Genomic DNA, 20,722 nt, shown 5'->3' with positions numbered 1-20,722 from the left:
CAGGAACTTAAGGAAGCATTTCTTCACTGTGAGGGTGACAAAGCACTGGAACAGGCTGCCCAGAGAGGTTGTGGAGTCTCCTTCTTTGGAGATCTTTAAAACCCGCTTGGATGCAGCCCTGTGCCCCATGCTCTAGGTGACCCTGCATGAGCAGGGGGGTTGGACTCGATGACCTCTGAGGTCCCTTCCAACCTTCGGCATTCTATGATTCTATGATTCTATGTGTTGTCAACAGATATAAGCATTTTCTGTGAAATTTGCATTTAGTGACCTCTGTTGTCAGTTTTGGCTGGCCCCTGCCTTACTTGTGCTTTTCTGTCTCATTTTAAGAGATTTTTGCATGTGTTTTGTTCTTAGAACATCACTATTCTCTTCAAAATTGCAATCCTGTAAACAGAAGATCAATAGATGAATAAAATCCAGCACACTTTTTAACTGAACAAGTCATAGCCACTAAACAAACGTAACCAGTTCTTCTCTCACACCCTAATCTTTGGTAGGTTGCTTTACATTTTGCTTTCTCCCTTTCCTTCTCCCAATGTCCCTACCCCTACTCCAGAAATGGCAAGTGTCTTTGGAGGCTTTTCAGTGCAAAGATTGCACTGGAAAGCTGAGGATTTCTTGCCGAGGACATCTGGAAAAGTCTTTTATGCATTTCTAAAATAGCAATGAGAAGAATGTTCTTTTGCTGTTCAGAGATAAGGGGAAAATGTCCTTGAAGAATTGAACTGTCCAAAATATAAAAATTCCTTTCTGTTTCTTAGCACATGCATCCTTTTGAAAATGCTGCTGTTTTCTTTGTGTATTCAAATATTCACTCTGCAAGGCATTGTGAATCTGGCATCTCTGGATTATGTTTGTTGTGTTTCCCTACACCTTTTGTTCGTGTCTGGGGCTCAGGATTGTGTTTATTAGAGATGAATATTTAATATCTGCTGGGAAGAACTACTTGTCTGGCTTGGATTTTGCAGTCTTTAGAAAATAGCTATACGTGGAGAAGGGCCCTGTTGAGCATTATCTGAGTACACGGAGGAACTGTTGCATCTTGTGACTGTTTTTAGTGAGAGCTTTCTTGTTGTGCTGGCTGACAGAACATTGGGTAAGCTAAAGCCAAGTGAGGAGAGACCACCAATTATTTATTAGACTTTCTTCTTCTTCAGTTGACTACTAACATAGTCCCTCTGCTGACTGAGCATAAGCTGCAAGGACAGAAAGGCTGAAGGAGATAACAGTAGGACACCCTGCCTGCAATTCAAAAGAGTTTTCGAGGAAGAAAAGCTAATGATGTACCAAAATATTTCACCACCAGTCTTGGTCCTGAGGCTGGATGCTGGATGAATGCAAATGTGGGAAGGAGGCCTCTGGTTCTAGACTCTTGTCCCATAACATTGCTCTTCTCATTTTTGTCTGTGATGAGGGTTGGTTCGTGGACCTTATCTGTCCTTCTCACCCATCTTTCATTTAAATGCTCTTTGATGTTGTACCCAAGTATTAGGGCTAAATGCTTTAGCAATGTGTATTGTATCTCTGATGCTGCAGCCCACTTAGGTGGGGGATATACACACTGCACCTCTCAGTCTTTACCTGGGTAGACTGAACCTGAATTCGTGCTAAGAAACCTCTCAAAGACTTAAGCCATTCAGTACAACTTGGGCTGCATGGGTGCAAAAGAGCAAGGTTTGCAAAGTCTCCTGAGTCTTCATCCTTTCTCTCAGTTGTTGAGCTGATTTCCTTTGTGCCAGAAAATATTTTTTGGCTGGTGGGAATTACTTCTTTGGGATACCAGGCTGGCCCTGCCTGCAGATTGCAGCATCTTGCCAGCAGGTAACTTACGTTGGAGCCAACCTCACTGATCACGGATTGTAAGCAGCAGCTTCCACTAGGTGAACTAGAGGGGACAACACTTGCCCTCTTGGAGCAAGTGCTGCTAGGAGCTGCTTCCCAAAGGCCTTTCCAACACGTAGCTCCATCCAGAATGAGATACAACTGTATAAAGTAGCTAATTCTCTCTTGGTGGCTATGTCACAACTGCCAATATGGCAGGGAGCATTTTTATGCACTTGTGTGCCGGAGAGTCCAAAGCAAATAATTCAGCAGAAGTTTTGGCAGTTTTGTGCTGATAGTTCTGCTGTTGTCTGGTTTGCTGAGTACAGTCCCTGCCTAATTAGCCTGGATTCTGCCTCCTCTAGGCCCTTGTGGAATGGTTCTGTCTAAAGCTAAGTGCTCGTAAAAGCTGCTGTGGTTGATCTTAAGGCCAGCAGGCTCATTTTAGTTCACACCCTTCCTTACTCAATGACTTTTATAGCTAATGTTGCTCTTTTTATTTTTTTTTTCCCTGTCTCACTTTTTCTATCTTGATGCACAATACTCAAGTGCAGGTGTGCCATTTATTGAAATGCTGACAAAAATTGGAAGCTGAAATAAAAATGAGAGTGGAAAAGGTCAGGCAAAGGCTCATTTTCAAGAAATATCCTTGCAGGCTGCTCTGTAGCTGCAAAACAGAACGTGCTGCCTTGATTGTCAGGAGCAGCCCCTAGAGTAGCAAGGAACTGTGCACTCCCATTGTCAGGAGCAAACCTGAGAATTACAACCCTTGCAATTGCACAGGCTTAAATTGCAGTTTGGCTCCCACAGCTTATTGCGTGCCCAGGCAACTAGAGTGACATGGACAGCAAAATCAGCGATGTGCTTTATTTTGGAAATCTTTTTAAATTAGGAAGACACAAGTGCGACGTTTTCAGGATGTCTGAAGCTTGGGGATTAATTGAGGTTTTTGTGCTTCGCTTGAAATATTTTGCTGGAGCCGGGTTTTCAGAAAGTGCCAAGCATGGGCTTGTATGCCTGACCTGAGATATTTTTATAGATGGATCCTAAAAACACTGACTGCTTCAGAAAACACTGTCCTTCACAGTGCAGCTTTTCAACCTGCATCCGTTTTGGATCTGCTTGTACTTCTGTTGCAGCCCAAGGGAGTTTTGCCCTCAATTTCAAAGGAATCGCTATTTCCCTTGATTGTCCCTCCTCATGTTATGTCCAACAGACTCAGAAGTGTTCCTTCACTAACTGACTGACAGAATCCTCCAAAAATATTCTCTGGCAATTTAATGCTTTTAAAGCTGAAAACATCTTTTCACGTTTTGATATTTGTAGGACAAATGTCCCTTTGATGATGTGCTATGACAGCTAGACAGAGAACTTGCTTTCTGAAGCCTTCAGTGAGGCAGTGTCCTATTTTTTTGGGTTTGAGAAGTTCTTTGGGAACTGGCTTTATCCAGCATTAGTGCAGAACCATGGAGTGTTTTGTTTTGCCTACACCTTCTCCTTAAACTAAACTGTCCGACCTGTTCCATGCCTGGGACTTCCATTACAGTGCCCTGCTTGCAATTTTGAGTAGTTTAAAGTTGTTGATGAGAGGGACAGAACAGCAAACTGGGAGGATGAATTGGGAGGGAAAAAGAATCAGACAAAAACAATTGGAAGTAGGAACATGCTCTAATAAGAAAAGCTGGCACGAGTCCTTGAGAGCATCATCATGACACAATATCCAGCAAGAAATAAGTAGCATTCTCCACTCCAGTCAGTCCGTTCTTTGGCACTGTTATTTTACTGAATGTTGTTTAGCCCAAAACTGCTTTAAGGTGCTTGTACAACTAGTCTTAGCTCAGGGAAAGAACCACCTCACCATTGTATTTTTACCACGTGCCGGAATTGCTAATACCTTTTTTTGCAGTTGTATTTCTTTTGGGCCAATGAAAACTCTCAACATTTGTTGGATTTGCTCCGCAATTAGAAGTTATTTCATTTTGTTTTAACAAACAACGGAGTAGAAAAGAAGAGAAAAAAAATACAGCCCTTAAATAATTCCTGTTTTTATTTAATGGAAGAAGAAAAGAATGGATGCGCACCTGTGCCTCTCATTAAGGAGGAGGGCTTCCTTATCTTCTGCGGTGGCTTCTTTGGCCGCTCTGCCTACTCCTCATCCCTTCCGCTTATTGACTGTCTCGATGGCTGCCTGTGATGAATAGGTGCATATCTCTTGTGCAGACAGGACAAACCCTCTTAAGGCCTTTCAGATTTATGTTGGGAGGAATATTTACAGTCTCGCTTCAGACTCTTGGTCCTTGAAAATGCAGTAGCTGTTTCCGTAGGTCACAACTCTTCTTCAGCTACAGTTTACTCCCATGAGCAGGTCTTTGGCACAGAGATAGTTTAACTCCTAACAATTCACTTAAATTACACTTCTATGTGCTAAGCGTCTTCCCTGGCCCCCATATTCCTCATACATTTGTGTGCTCCTATGCCTTAAAAAATCATCTTCCTCTTTCTTTTGTGCTTTGCAGTTGCATTTTGTGTGCTGCTAACAAAATCTGTTAGTCTGAAGGGGTGAAAATTTTGTGGTGAAACATTTGAGGCATGTGCACGATGTTTGGCACATAATGAAAATGCCAAGACACACAGTATGTGATAGCTTCATTACTGTGGTCAGGAGGATTTAGACTGAGTTGCAGGCATTGGAATGGAATTTTGCAAGCTCTTACTCTCCATTTCAAGAGGATAATGGAACAGTGTTGCATATCCTTTTCCATTAATGGCTGGTTATGGCTTTCTCCTTGGCCTTGACCATTTGATTATTGGTTTTTGTGTGCTTTTCCCACTTGAAATATTATTGCTAAGTCCTTTGAAATTATTATGTCTTTAAAGAAAAACAGGCAAGTTTTAAGAGGAGTGTTTTGTTGGGGTGGGGGGAAGAAATCTGGAGTTTGTTTAAAGAAAACGAATCTGAAGAAGATACAAACCAGAGATATCAGTTGTGCAGAATTAATGATGCATTCCAAAAGAGGGTTGAAGAGCTATACAAGTCCGTAAAATGCTCCATTTTATATTAGATTTTTTTTTTCTCTGAGAAATCTTTTCAAGCACTGGAATCTCTGCATGTATCTTATATAAACGTGTATTACCTAAGAGTATTTTTAGATCAAAATGACATGTGGAAACCTATGGACCTCTTATGGAGCTAGCAAATAGCACCAGCTCTGTAGGTGGGAATCAAAGTCTGTCTAAAATAACCTCTCTGCCAACAGATGCTTGAGTTGCTAGCAATATATATACATCTTTGTTGCCTATACAGTGCCTGCTGCCTTGAACATCTCTTTTCTTTCCACTATTGGATGTTTTTGAATTTTAGGAACGTCTGCCCAAAGGTGTCAGTGTGTCTGCTCCGGTGAATCTGAGCAAATTCAACAGGTAGATGAGGAAGTTAAATATATAAATATATATATATATATATACATATATTTGATACAAACCGGCCGGATTTTGAGAGCTGATAGAGTGGAAGCTCTGCATGTGAAAACGCAAGTGCTCTGCCACAGTATCCCTGGGAGCAGCCAGCCCTTTCCCTAAGGGAAGTGGAGAGAGAGAGAGAGCAGAGATGGGAAATCTAAATAATTAGAATCAGCAGTTCAAGCTGACAGAAATCCTCACTTCTGAGTCAAACAAGAAAGAGTATGTTCTCAAACGGTAAGACTGAAGCTTGTTGTTTATGCATGGCAGCTATTTAAAACCAGAGGAAAATTAGGGAAGTAGTAGTGGTTGTTTAAAGAAAAAGATGTAAAATGAATGGAAATTGCTATTAATAATGTAAATGCTTTTGTTAGGCAACCTGCTCCCTCAGAGTAGGTAATTTAATCCTATGACTCAAGAAGTGCCATCAGTTTCTTTTCTCAATATATTTAGGGCACAGAGGGCATTTGGATTAATGAGAGGCAGAGATGGTGGGAAAATATTCCATTATCCTTACCCTTTGGTAAGCCTGGGTAATTAGTGAAACCTTTGCAAGAAGTGTCTTTCATTTCAATGTAATTGCAAAATAATTATCTCATCTGGTAGGGGTATTAACTGTGTTGATTGATAAGGTACAGGTAACATATAAAACGAAGTGCATGCAGCAGCATGGCTCTAATGGAGCTGGTCAAGGGAGTGCCCCCCAAATTACTGTATTAAAAATCCCTCTGATGCAGAGCAAAATCAGTATTTGCTGTTCATTTTAAAGAGGGGAAATTGGCCTTTTTGGGGCAGTTTTTAGATGGCATCTGAGAATTCTTTGTACTCAGATGTGACTGAATTCCCTAAGCATCCCACTGGAGATGGGCAGAACATCTTAGCGTACTGCCAGGCTTAAATGTCCCCTTGTTCCAGCTAAAGGCCAGAGTTAAAAATAATAAATAAACCAAAAACAAGCAAAAAAGGCATGTCCCTTCTGGCCCCAAATAGTGTAGTCAAGTACGCAGGTGACAAGTGTAGTTCTTGGATCCCTGGTGAAGGTTTCTGTGATGGCCGTTGGCTCTATGTGGAGTTTCAGGTCAGCTCCTGGAGCTAACTTTAAGCAAAAGTTAGTTATATCCTACAGGAGGAAATCCAGAGCCATCTTGGAGAGAAGCAATCTTCTGGCCACTGCTTTATTTGACCATGGAAACCACAATTGGCTGTGGACTTGCCTTTTGAGGATGAGCTTTGTAAGCTGAAAAGGAAACAGCTTTCAGGGAAAGAGATGAGAATGAAAACGGAGGAAGTGACCATCTCCAAACCAATGAAATAGGTTTCAGCCTGAAGCCATTCACTTCCCAGTTCTGATATGGATTTTCCACCTGATTTTTCCAATATCTCTTTGGATTTCTCTTTCCCATCTGTGACAAGGGAAATACTAGCATTTCCTTTTTCCTGCTTTATGTCAGTTTAGGCAGCCAGCTCTGTGGGCCGTGAGCCCTTTCATGCTGCGCATGGTAAAAAGCTCCATGCCTCGTGGGACAGTGGTGGTACAGATAGTGACAAGAAGAGAGGAGGATGTCTGTGAGCACCTTTTTGGAAGGCGGTCAGTGTTTCGCTATTTGTGAACTTGTCTTTGAACCCAAATCATGTTGTCTTGCCATTGAGTGGGTTAGGAAATAGCCTGCGTTATTTTGGTATAACTGAGCAGTACCTGTTAGTAGTAACAGCAAACAGCTGGTAGTGTTGGTGGAGAAGTCAGTAGAGTAAAGGAAGGGTATTTGTCAGTGTCTGATCATGTATGCCTCCACTTGGCTGGCTGTTGAACGTGGAGTAAAGATCCCCTGCAGACACTTCTTCCCACGGGTCTCAGAGCTGTGCCATATCCACCTGGGGCACTGGGCGTTATGACCTGCAGTCTCCTCAGGCATAATTTCTGTGGGAAAGAGCTATTCTGCTAGATGGGTACGTACCTTTCATTTTCGGGCATCTTGTGAGTATTGTTTTCAGCAGGGCAAGCTGTGGTTTGCCCAAGGTCTGCCCTGTAACTGGAGCTGCATCTGGTGCTCCTGGGAATGCCAAGCCTCACATCTCATCTGGAATGCCAATGAGCCCATATGAAGCTGTTAAAGTCTGTGTGAGGCTTTTTCATTCCTCATTACCAACCTGATAGAAAGATAATTCCTCAGCTGCTGTTCCAACCTGTGGGATTTTACCCACTTAATTAATTTTCTTTCTTGTTAGGGAAGATCTCTTTTTATGCACGAGGAGCTGTACTCGCCTTGCTTTGGAGGGAATCTTCTCATGTCGGTATCGAAGGCGTGGAGGCCCCAGAAGCTGCAGCGCGAGCCCTGGGGGCAGCGTGGAGGCTTTGCTTTGCGTGCTGGTGGGGAACTGCTGGCCAGGAGCCTTCTCCATGCGTGTGAGGGCACCCTCCTTCCCTCCCAGCTCCCGCCTTTTGCCGCGGGAGCTGGGATGTGGCCGAAGGGCCCAGCTGCGAGCCGAGGGCTAGTGATGCCAGCGGCAGCACCTCTGCAGCCTGCCCCGTGCCGGCGGGCTGTTTGTCTGGGCGGATCAACACACACATGGAGCAGGAAGCAGATGCCTCTCCAACGTGCGCTCCTTCAGCTGCCACGCTCCTCTGTGCCCGGCCCAGCTCAGCACCTGTCAAGTTAATGCCAGCTCCGCAGCTCCTTTTCTGTTGTATTTCATCTAGAAAGATTTGTCTTATGCTAAGCATAAAACGTAAGGAGGATTTGGCTTGTTCTACATCTGTTTTGGTGTTGCTTGTGATTTATGAAATGTTAAACGGGGACACGTCCGTGTTCCTCCCCATCTCGGTGTCAGTCTGTAGTGCAGGTTTTTGTTCCTTACGCTTGGTGAAGTGGCTTTGCACAGGCATGTGTGTGGTTGGAGAAGTAGGCAGGGATGGCAAAAAAAGAAGTTTTTTTGCAAAAAAAAAAATGCCACCATTGGTGCCCCGCAGTGAACAAATACTGAAGTGGGGAGAAAGCTTTGCTCGGAATAATACTAAAAGAAAGTAAACCCTTATTTCAGATGAGCATTGTATTCCTAAAATCTACATAGAGCCACAGGAGCCACGGAGGTTAATGCCTATATTTATGTTAAAGCAGTGTTATAGACACCCCAGAACTGCTATGCTGGGTCAGATCTTCTCTAAATCAAGGCCTTATTTCCAACAGTAGCCAGTAGCAATTATAGAGAATATAAAACTAGGATAACTAATCAGGAGAATTTCTGCAGTAAGGTTTTGTTTGGTTTGTTTTCATATAAAAAATGTATTGAGCTCAGTTGACACATTAGCCTGGAGAAGAGGAGGCTGAGGGGGGACCTGATCAGCGTGTATAAATACCTCAAGGGAGGCAGTGAGGAGGAGGGGGGCGGCCTCTTTTCAGGGGTGGGCAGGGATAGGACTAGAGGAAATGGCTTCAAACTGAAGCATCGGAAGTTCCACAGGAACTTAAGGAAGCATTTCTTCACTGTGCGGGTGACAAAGCACTGGAACAGGCTGCCCAGAGAGCTTGTGGAGTCTCCTTCTTTGGAGATCTTTAAAACCCGCTTGGATGCAGCCCTGTGCCACGTGCTCTAGGTGACCCTGCGTGAGCAGGGGGTTTGGACTCGATGACCTCTGAGGTCCCTTCCAACCTTCGGCATTCTATGATTCTATGATTCTATGGTCCACAGAGTCTCCTATTCTCTTGAAAATGTACCTGTGAGGGCTAAAGGAGTGAGCAATGAAGAGAGGAGAAAGCTAATCCTTTCTCTCCATGGTTGGGCCCCTTGGCACTGCCATATCCCACTCTGTTAGTCTTGGAGAAGCTCCCTGTTTTGTATTTTCCTTATCACTTGCTGTTTCTTTTTTTCTAGTCAGATATAAGGGAATTGTGTTAATTTAAAAAAAAAAAAAAAAAAAAAGGTTGTTTATTCAGGTGTCAGTTCCAGAAGGCAGCTCTGTGCCAGGCTCTTCTGAGGTCTGCTGGGAGAAAAGATATTCCTGGTGCTTGAGACAGTCTGAATTGGCTTCGACGTAAACTAAGCGGAGTGGAGGAGAGGGAAAGACATGATCCTCCACTGGGGAGCAGGATTTAGATGACCTAAGATATCTGCTGTTTCTTAATGTTCCTTGAATACACGTGATCGAAATCTCTTGTCTGAGCACATACGCATGCCAGGCAAAATATATTAGCGACACTAAATATATTAGAGCTCTCTGCTACTGACTAGAATGGCACGTCAGCTGAAATGATAACAGGGAACGGATCGTTCTGCTTACCGGGGCAGCACTCTTCTGTAATGGAAAAGGAAAATTACTGCTAAAAATGTAATTGAGTCAAAATGTTGATGATTGACAGCACTTTGTGCACCCTCCTGTGCAGATATCCCGCTCTCACCCACCAAAACCTGGGAATTACTGTGCAGTGCTGCACCCCTGAAGGCTTTGACTGGGCTTGCTGCTGAGTTCACAGGCAAGGAGCAAGGGCTGATGCGAGTTTGTGGCAGCCCGTGAGTGGAGACAATTCCTGCTGGAGAGCCCAGCTGAGTAGGGCTGGCTCCCCTGGAAAGCAGGGAAGGGAAGTGAGGTTGGGGGCGTTGGGCTGCCACCAAGACTCAGTGTCTTACAGGACATGGAGCTGCTGAAAGGCCCTTGTCCACCAGCTTTTCCTTTTGACTCCTGGAGGAGCTAATTCAGCTCCATGATGTAGAACAGGGAGTGATGCTCCAGATGTGCGTGTGGACAGTTGACTTTGGATGCAGGATGCTGGAGGGGCTGCACGTGGGGGAGGTTTTCAGTTATTTATTAAAGGGAGAGCAAAGAAGCAAGGTAAACTCGTAAGGAGCAGAGGAGCAATGCTGTGAAACAGATTTGTGTGGCGCCAGCTTTGTATCTGAATTGGAGCTGTCAGAGGGAATGAGATCCAGACTTGGTGCTGCCCCTCCTCTCTCTCTGCTCAGGCTCTGCCTTTCTTCTGCAAGGGAGAAGCTGACCAGACCTGCCATAAGCCATCCTCCCTTCCCACTGGCCATTCCTGCCTTTCTCCAGGCACTATTTTATGTCCTTTTGCATGCTCAATGCTTCCACCGCTTGAGCTTCTCCAATTTTGCTCCTTGCTTATATTGGTATGTTTGTTGCACCTCAGCTCCATCACCTTGCCTTGATTTCCATCCTCAACCTTGTTTGCTCCCTTCACTCAGCATGCAAACACACTCCAACACTTACACAGTACATGGACATGTGTGCGTATTTGCTGCATGCAATACAGAATATGTGTGCTTATGTGTTTTAAAACCTTTGATTTTTTTTATCCACTTTTTCATCCTTTTCTGGTCTGGAACTTTGAGGTCTGCTTTGAGGAACAAAGCATCTCCTTCTAGTGTTCCTTCCCTCTCCTGTTTTCCTTAGGCTGTCCTCTCAAAGCCTTCCTCTTTCTGTTCTGTAACTAGTGCCTAAGTGATTCATTTATTTTAGGGGTTCATCTTTCATTTCCTGCACAGCCTCCCTCCCTCTGGACTTTTTGACACCTGACATTAACAATTCAAGTTGTACTGTGGCTAGAAAGGAGCTCCTTATCAATCCTCCAAAGCTCCCAGTGTGTTTCTGGCCTTCTCCCACTGCATTTTCCCAGAGGATAGCAGGCCCCAGTAATCCCAGTTTCACAATCTGATATAATATAGCAGTCCTTTCTGTTCCTGCCTCTGCCTGGGACCAAAAAACTTTTTCTGTTTATGACCAGTTTCCATAGACCGGAGAAGGAAGAGGAAGATGTTGCCTTCAGTCCAGGCCTTGCTGGAGTCTGCAGGGCTTCTGCCAGCTGCTGCTCTGGCCTCATTCAGGTGTGTGGTTGGTCTTCACCTGGGCAAGCAGAAATGATTAAAGCAAGATCACAAGTTTCTCAGGCCCAGTGTTCAGGGATGCATATTAGCACGTTTCGTCTTACATGTTTGTCCTTGTCTTTTACGATAGGTTGACCAGACTGGATCACTGTGACAGCAGCCACAACCAAGGACCCGACTGAAGCCTGTTTTGTACATCCTGACTTCTGGAGGAGAACAAGTATTCCCCTGAAGGCCTGGTCCCTCCAAGTGACATACAGGTGAGGCACACAGCACAGCTAATGCTCCAGGCTCTGCCGATACCAGGCTGTGTACTGGCTGTGTCTTGCTCCAGGGCTTTGAGCAGAGTATTTCTCCCGTTTGCCTCGAGAGGCTTTGTCACCTCTGCCTGTCCTATGTATAGGGATGACACCTTACGTTGTGTTTACGGCACAGGAAGTTTTTGCAGTGAAAACATACTTTCAGAAGATCAAGACTGCTTGTACAGTTGAATCAAATGTAGGGAAATTGCGTGGGGGATATGATGAAAAAAAGAAAGAAAAAAATTAGATAAGAAATACTTAAGTATCGTTTTCCGACGTTATTTCATTTTGGAATTTGTCTTCATTTTAAGAGAAAGGTTATTAATAAAAAGAAGAAACAGATATATTTAATGAGGAAAGGGGTTAACTAGGAAATGAAAGAAGCGTTCAGGGTTTGACTGGACAAGATCTTTCAGGGCGACCAAAAGTGAACAAAAACAAACAGAAAAAAGCCTTGTAGTTCTAATTGCAATGACTCATGGAAACCAGATCTAGAAGAGATGAGGCCCTTAGTACAAACCCTTAATCCCCTACTAGTATGTAACATTGTTCCCTGCAGTGTGTACCAATCCTGTTTTAAATGATGGGATTTTCCATCATCCCCTAGGGATACTATTCCACAGCCTAATAGAATTAATCTGCTTGCTCCTCTTTCAACCCCTGACCACTGCAGATGCAATTAGTAGAAGGCGACGGGCAGATTTTGTTTCCTATGCTGTATTATGAAAGCTTAGGGCTGTACTGTGTTAAACCAGACCTCAGTTGCAAGCAAGTATGCGTGAGTGTAACTTATCTGTCAGTACTGATTACAGACCCATAAACGTCTCTGAACTGCAGGTCCTCAGACTCACAGGAGCTTTTTTGCAGTCTTCATTCAGGATCTGATAAGGCATGGACTAATGTTTTTGAATGCCTGTGAGAAAGATGGTATGATTGAAAACTAAAGCAGAATGCAAAGTTGTATACTGCTTTTGCTAGAAACTCTCTTGAGGCAATTCTTTGTTTAAGGAATATGCCCTGGCCTCTTTTTTGGCTTCTCTCACAGACAAGCTGGTGGGAACTGTATGAGCTAGCTTTTTGCTCATATGTGTGGCTGGAGGTGCCACTGCGCCTCTCCATTTGTGGATTTGAGGACTTTCAGATTAATGTTTTGGGCTTCTGTTGATGCTTACTGAAAAGCTCTAATTAAATAACTAGATGAATGTCAAGTCAGATAGGAGCTGGAGAATCATAACTGATCTTACCTAGTCTGTGTTTGCAGATCTGACCTGACCTCTCTCCTCTATTCTTGCTGACCAGTGAAACAGTTTTCTCTGGTGCTGCGTCCCATTTAGTTCCTTGCCTTATTATGTCAGTTGTAGCAGACTGATGATTACTGCTTGTGTTCAGTTTTCTATTCCTGATTATTCTCCTCTTCTCCCTTTGTGCAGGAAAAGCAAATGATAGAGCTGAATTTCATTGTGACATTTCATTCATATTGCTCCATAAATCTGGGGAAGTTTTAGTAGTGAAAACTGTCATTGAGCTCCTAAAGATGAACTTTTTTATACGTGAAGACTATTGCAACAGCTGATTTTACAAACTCTGATTCTACGAGCACTTGAATTCATCCATTTCCAAATATGAATTTAAAAAGTCCTATTACAGGAAACTACTGCAGAACAATTGCTGTTGGATGTCTAGGTGAAGCTGCAGAATGAGGCAGGGGCAGGTTGGGCCTGAACAACTGCTCAAGTGCCACCTTCAGCATAGGCAGTGAATTTTGCAAATAAATCCTTGACTCTAATGTGCTGTAGCTCTTCTGGAATATATCCTCAAATAGAAAACCTAAATATGAACTTAGCCCCTAGTTCTGTGTTTCATTATCAAGGTAAGTTAATTAAACCATTAAAATTTGTCTAGATTGCCTGCGTTTATCAGATGAATATTTCCTAACCCCTGAAGATGAAGTTGCAAAGCTTTGATGTGCTAGATGAATCTAGTGCTAATTTACCCATTGTTTTTTATCAGTTGAAATTCTTTTCTGGCTTGCTGCTTTGCTGGTTCACATGGGGTTTTAGCATCCTTTAAAGGATGGGGAATTGGTGACTGAAGCAAGGGGTAATGATCTGTAGAGCTTAGATGATTTGCAGCTCGTGTTGCCCTTCTTCGCTTTGCCTGGCGGGCTTTATTGCAGAGGCAGTGGCAGTAAACGGAAGGCAGGAAGGTAGGGCTTCGTCTGCACTCTTCCCGTTTTCCCTCCCCTGAAAGTTCATCTTGCTGCTGGCTTTTTTAAAAGCACTATTGGCCGGGGTGCCGGGAAATAAAAGGCACGCTTTAAATACAGATGCTGGTGATAGTCCTTTCAAAAGCTGCATTTCTCAAGCTGGGAGCTATTGACCCCTTTCAGTGCAATCACAAAGAAAACCAAGAGGAAATGGAGGGTGAAGGCCAGCAGGGAATACATATACATAATTTTTTTCCCCCCCAAGTCGTGGTCTTACTGCACCCCTGCCAGGCTGGCTATTGTTTGAGACTCCACAAGGGATGCCATTTGCCGTATAAGGAAAATGGCATCAGGCTACATTCTTTCTAAAAATCGATTTTTTTTTTACAGTTGCCTTTTTTTCTTGCTGGAAGTTGCTCTGGTTTTGTGTGAGATTTGGGCACAAGGAAGGCAGTAGCCACCAGAATGAGCGTGTGCAGTCTTGGTCTGCTCAAAGGGTTGCACTTTGGCTCTTCTCTCACAGTACAGGTGTTTAGGCTAAGCAGCAGCAGCAGCAGCAAGCGAGATTCAGCTGTTATTCTAGGAGCAAAGGGCCTTGCTGTGCCTTTTCCTCCAGCTTATACTCAGGGATACTTCTCCTTGTATTTTGATTTTTCTCCTTAAAAAAGGATGATGAGGCAGTGGGACAGTCCCCTGTGCAGAGTCCCCTCTGCACCCCTCATTATTCACAGACTATGTTGATAAAGTTAGTGTTTCCTGTCCTCGTGGAAGGAAACCTGGACTCTTACAGCTCCATCCTGCATTTTGTTGCTTGTGTCTTCCCACAGAACTGACCCTATTTCAGGGCTTCAAATTAGAGGTCTCTTTCTACCCGTATTTCTATGATTTGTAGTCCAGAGATGGGATGGAAAAAAAAAAATAAAGTGCAAATTGGAATGGGGTTTTGGGTGTTTCCACAGTCAGCAGGAGTGGGTAAGAACGTGCCTGGTCTTGGAAAAATGACCTGAAAAATCTCCCTGAGATTTGGTGTTTGTTGCCTGGGGCAAGAGTCGGTTGTTAATGAACAAAAACACCCCACTCTGAGGAAAGAAGTCTTAACTCCCAAAAAACCATTTAATGGTTTGTGCAAAACAACCATCAGAGCATAAATATCAACATCAGCATAAATAAGGCTGAATCCCCTGACTCTGAGAAGCAGAAACTGAGCTTGAAGTGGGAAAAGGGTAGGTCTAGGAGCTGGGAACAAAGCCAGGTCTTGGGAGGAGTGTGAGTGGCTGCATGTGTGTGCAGGAAAGTCGGGGCTGCCTCCTCTTGTCATTGAGATAGAGACTTTAACACTGCTTGCCAGCACTTCTGCCCGTCTCTGATGCCCTCCCAACTGGGTCTCCCTGTAGGAATCTCTTCAGGTACTGATATATTGTGGACTTTTTAAAAAAAAACACATTTGAAAAAAAAAATGCTGCACTGAGAAAAGGGAGGGAAAGACGTTTGCAAAGTATGTACATAGTTCTTAATAATATCTAATAATTATTTTTCTGGAAAAAATGTGTTAAAGTGTCGCAGCGACGTGCAGTGTGCGCTGCCACAGGTTCAGCCCTGCTCCCAGTGCTGTGTGTGCCGAGCGGCAGGAGCGGGTACAATCAGGAGCTCTGCGGGGCTGTCGGGGAGCCTGAAGCTACTGATTTCTCCCCAACTCTCTGTCCTCGCCATGCTACTGGTGAAGGTGGTTTGAGCTAATTCATATGGCCCTGAGTGGCTCTTAGTGAAGGGGTGAGGCCTCTTTGGTTTCTTCTCTCTCTCCTGCATGCAGAGGTGACACAACCATCTGGAAGGTGCAGAACATCTCCAGCTGCCCAGTGCAGCTTGATCTGCCAGATACAGCTGTATCTTCCGAGAGATATTGCCCTAGAACCTCAGCGTAAGCTGAGCCTAGAGCGTACGTAGAGCCTAGAGCTCTGGCATAACGTTACCAGCAGCGCCCGTGGCTTGTTCTGGCTCTGCGTGTTCGCTTGTGGAGCTGGGGGCTGTGGGACATGTCACTGACAGTGAGGAACAAGAAACAAATTGTCTCTCCTTCAGTTACTCACTGAGTTCCAGAGTTAGAGTGGCAGTTTATACCTCTTTCTTTTTGCATGTGTCATGGATGAAATGGTGTGTCAAGGGGAAGTGGGGCTTGCCCGATGTGACAATGTGGGAAAGCAAAGCTTCCTTTCATCGCCGTTCTGAGTCCTGGGGAGGAGCTGCTGAGCTGGTGCCACCCAGAGCAGGAATAAAGGCTTTGCAGGGCTGCTTTGGAGATGCACAGAAGCGTGTTGGCCTTTGATTTGAGAATTTTGAAAAATATTGAGTGACGTTGGAGACTTGGTTTAATAACTGCTAGAATTGCCCCCTTACTGCAGAGATTTCTCAGGAAGCAGATATGTAAGAAGGATATAGCGTGTGGTTTTTGAAGCTTTTTTTTCTTGGATTATCAAATAAGAGCTGAGATCAGAAAAAGCAATAGCTATTAAAATCAGTAATAAGAATAGTATTACAGTATAAATAATGAAGTGGGACTTGGGAATTTTGCATTCAGTTACTAGCTCTGTTCCCAGCCTGTGTTCTGACAGTGGAGAGTAGCTTAATTCCTCTCTGCCTTTATTTCCCATCTGTAACAGAGCAGTAATAGAGCTGTTAAGTTTTCATTTTCAAACAGTGGCCACAGAAGAATTATACTTGGTACAAAAGCTGGCCTGGTGAAACATTCATTCATTCTTACCTGAAGATGAAGAAGTTTTCATTCTTGAGAGCTTATCTTCTTCGTTTTTTTTTCTATTGTTTCTCCTTTTTGTGAGAAAACAAGAATTGGGAAGGGAAATAAAAACAGAGGGGTAATCCAGAAATTGTCCTTCACCACAAGAAACCTCCCTATCAAAGCATGTCTTTACATCTTACATTAGAGGGGGAAAAAAAAAAAAAAAAGAAAAGAAAAACAGTTGTTTTTTTCAACTTACAGAATATGAAGAGCTTATTATTACTTTGGAATGCCCCAAGCTCTTGTAAAGCAGAGGTTTCTTGTTAGTGCAAATTCTTCAGCACTCTTCTGCGAGAGGAGCCTGAAGATAGTTCAGCCACTGGGAAGAACTGGGCATAGGAAGGATAACAATAACCTAATGGTTTTTGGTTGATAACCAAATGTTTTGTCATTTGTAAAATGCATCATTTTCCAGCGAGCTTCTAATATATGTGAGCTGCATCCTTGGCACACATTATGTTTGTTGACAGCCACTGGTTGGTAAGAAACCAGGACCTAAACAGCCTTGGACACAGGTTGGACTCTCCTTGTTTGCCTGTGGCAGCAGCTGTAAGGTAGAGATGACACACAGGCCCTTTGTGGCTATTTTTCAGCCTGGCTGTAGTGTTGTTTTGAAAGTCTGGAGTAAATAAGAGCTTAGCAGGCCCTTCCTTCCCTGCTGTATGGCATGAGCCAACCATGGAGCATGGAAGGGTAGGAGGAAGCTTTCCTTGGGAACTGACTGTACTACAGTTGCCATCCTGAACTGCTTTTGGCACCTTTCCCTGGCCCCAGCTGATGACAGGATATCAGAGTTTATAGCTACCTGACCCCACTCATTTTCCCATGTTCTCCCAAGCTCCCATGGCTGTGAGGCTCGGCAACCTGCGTTCCTGCTTGATGTCATGGTAGGTCTCCCTGATGATGGGGACAGGCAGACAGACCCACGCTGCTGTACAGTTGACATGTATGTCAGGGCAGGATCTGTCCCTAGCTCCTCCAGTTGACCGATGCCATGTATAACCTTTGTAGCTGGGAAGTGCATCCAAGAATACGTTTCCAACAGGCTAAAAATAATATCCTCAATTTAAAAACAGTTCACAAAAAAAGAACCCCAAATCTTCCATAAATATACATCCCCAACAAGAAGAAAAGGAATCAGTTTATCCTGTTTCCCATGCTTAAGTATTCAGCTTTCAGAACAGAGCTGCAATTTAGCACAAGTTTTTGGCCTGTTTTTTGGGTTGGTTTAGTATTCAGATTATGTTACTGGAAAGTGGAGTCTCTTGCCAGAGCTGCCTTTGCTTTTCCATTTCCCTTTCTCTCTCCTGGTCTTGTGTGTTATCTGGTAGCTGCACTTATGGCCAAATTACAACTGGGTTAATTAGAACCAGGAGTTGGCTATTCTGCTATTCTGTCTCCTCTTGCCAAAAGTATGCAAAATAAAGACTATAGATTCACAGTATTTATATGAGAAAAATTTGTGGTGAGTTAAAATACGTGGAAATGAGTAAATCAAAGCTTTGTTTACCATACTGACTTGGTATGTCTGTATTATCTGTGGATAACATGAAGTATATTCAATATGTTTCTGTCCCAGGAAGTGGAATAAGTGATGATGGGTTTTAAGAAGAAGCAATGAAATGCTCCGTAACTTCTCTGCTGTGCTCTGCTCTTCATTTGGAAATGACTCATTTGGAAAATTTGAAACTAGACGGTTAAAAGTATAGGCTAGAATTCAGATGTTTAGATCTAGCAATATATATTCCTCTTTTACCTAACAGTCCCAAACACGAGGTGTACTTACTCAAAAGCACTGCCTTAGTCTTCTGCTTGAAATTTTAGTCATTTACTAAGTTTTTTGTTTGTTTCTTTGTGTGTGTTTGTTTTTCTTTTGGCTGGGAATATTAATTGAAAGTAATTAATTGAAAATACAGCAATCTGATGTTTCTTTTCCTTTGAAGAGATCAGTTACATGTATGTGTATCTAGGAATTATTTCTCTGTACTAGATTGTTTTTGCGAAAGAGAAGTTGTACTTTTAAATCGAAAGCTTCATGGCAGCCACAAATCTTTATAAAGATAAGTTGAAATGAAGCAAATAGTTTAATTCATATTGTTATGTGTATATTTGTAAACATCATTAATTCTAGATCTTTCTAAGCAGCATATTTTTGTTCTAGATATTCTAAAGGAGCTCCTTTAAATGTTTAAAAAATAAAACGTTTTTTCCTTTTAAAATATTTTTTCCTTTAAAAAATATTAAAATATTTTTTCCTTTAAAATATTAAAAGGTTTTAAAACCTTTGTCCTTTTAAAATACAATCCAACATTTTATAAAAGAAGGTTTTATATTTTGAAAACTCTTAAAATATAGCAAAAGCCTCATTTCAGGTTGAAGAAGCCTTTAGGGAGTTAAGGTGATGAAATATCTTGTGTATTGTTTTGTTTCAGAAAAAAAAAAAAATTAAAAGCTCTTCAGATTCAAACCTAAGCAGATCTTCTCCTCTGTGTTTTGGTTTAGTCATCCAGACTACAAAATCTGTTAATCATCTTGGTATGCTCTTTCTGATGATACAGAGAGAGAGAAATTTGCTTGTTTTATTTTTTGCTGGTAAAATATTTGTTGCGACTCCTTGCTGGAGGAGTTTGGCACTTGTATAGCAGGAGAATAACCGCCAGCATTTTAGTCATCGTCTCACTGATACGAGTGGCTTTTATCGCTCCTAGTTGCTGGTACTTCTGGGTCTTCCAGCCTTTCTTGTTTCTGCTTTTCCAATCAGTTTTGTTGAATTATGGAGTACTTTCATTTTCAAGTCGAGGAAGAAGGCATGAGTGCTCATGGCTATCATTGAATGTCATCTTTGCAGTTTTTCATTTCTTGTGATGTGTCCCAGTGAATGCATGTGAGGATTAAAAAGCTGTAGGCCCTGTTGGAGTCACCTTAAGGATATTGTTTATTGTCTTACCTCTCTTACCTGTATCCCTTGTATGATGCCTTCCCCAGTGAACAAACCTCTCCTCCCCACCCTGTGTTGATGCTGTTGGAATGTTGGATGGATACCACACTGAATGTGCCCCTGGGTTGGGTTTTGAGCTTGATTTGAGAGAGAGGAGATGCAGGAAGGGAATGCTGGTTTTAGTGGGGATCCAGGCTTTGCAGAACTGTTCCCAATCTGCTAACCAGGCGGCAGCTCTGTGGGTGCAGGGGAGCCCTGGGGGAGCTTCTGACATGTTTCCCGCGCTGCTGCAAGCTGCTGTGCCAGGCACGTTCTTCATTAATCCTACGGGGAAGGCATTCTGGGAATAATCAATTGGTGTCTCTCCGGGTTCCTTCTCTGAGCTGCTGTCTTGTTCTTTTTGGTGCTGCTCATTTTGTTTTTAATTTGTGAACAAGGGATCGATTTGTACTGACTGGCACCAGGCAGAAGAGTTTGATCTTGCAAAGAGCTGAGCCGTCAGACTTTGCTTTTCTGAGGCATTTGAACAGGAGCTGAAGGAGCCCGTGGGTTTGGGCTTGGCTGAAGCGTGCTCAGAATGAGCCTGTCTCGCCAGCAGCCTGTGATCTGCCCTCTCTCTTTCTGCTGTCTTTGGGTCTGTGGTGCAGCTCAGCTCTGCTCACCTGTGCTCAGGTGATGGTACGAAGGGAAGAAAGGGCTGTCAAGAAGCCTTATGAAGAGGTGACTCAAGGCAGTCTATCTACATGTGGGAATTTTTGTAGAAAGCACATTGGGTGTAAAAGATGAAGAGATTTGCCTTCCCTCCCAGTGAATCAGTGAGCCAGCTGAAGCAAGCTGTGAAGTTGGTGCTAGTGAATGTGGAGGAATCTGCAGTGCCAGGGATGTGACCTCCTGGCACCAGAGTCTCTGCTTCAGAGCAGTAATGGGAGCTGCCTACTATGAATCAATCCTCTTGAGGATACATCCCTTCTGATAGTCTCCCTTCTGAGCCTTATTGCTCACAAAGGAGCAAAGGAGGACCGCGCTTGCTTCTCCCCAGAGTTCAGCTCGAGGTGACACTATTCCAGGGAGGTAGTTCCTTACCTCTCTTAATGAGTAACTTTATATGGTGTGCTCTCCTGCAATAGTGGCTGCCACCACTAGAAGGAAAATATACGATTTCACAGACTTGTCAAAAAGCTTAAATTGGTGAGAGAGAAGGGAAGGCACGGGCAGAGAACTAAGATTTGTGCAAGGCCCATGAGAATTCCCAGGCTCCAAAGAGTGCTCCGGATTTTAGTTTTTCTTGTACTTCTTGTAGTATTTGCTTAACATTTCCAGTTATGATGAATGAAAGCAGAAATCCCAAGTGAATTGTATATCAG

At 43.4% G+C, this 20,722-nt stretch overlaps 1 protein-coding gene across 1 annotated transcript in view; it reads left to right on the top strand.

Annotated features, from left to right (window-relative positions):
- TSPAN18 (tetraspanin 18) overlaps positions 1-20,722 on the top strand; it is a 103,145-nt gene that overhangs the window by 45,986 nt on the left and 36,437 nt on the right. Inside the window, exon 3 of the mRNA XM_026035143.1 lies at positions 11,249-11,378. The gene's annotated coding sequence lies outside the window, so the exon portion shown is untranslated. The remainder of the gene's footprint in view (positions 1-11,248; positions 11,379-20,722) is intronic.

Source organism: Nothoprocta perdicaria, unplaced genomic scaffold (assembly GCF_003342845.1).
Source record: "Nothoprocta perdicaria isolate Ctin4 unplaced genomic scaffold, notPer1 scaffold_156, whole genome shotgun sequence".
NCBI lineage: Eukaryota > Metazoa > Chordata > Aves > Tinamiformes > Tinamidae > Nothoprocta > Nothoprocta perdicaria.
Note: the sequence above shows the minus strand (reverse complement) of the source record. Positions and strands in the feature narration are given on the sequence as shown.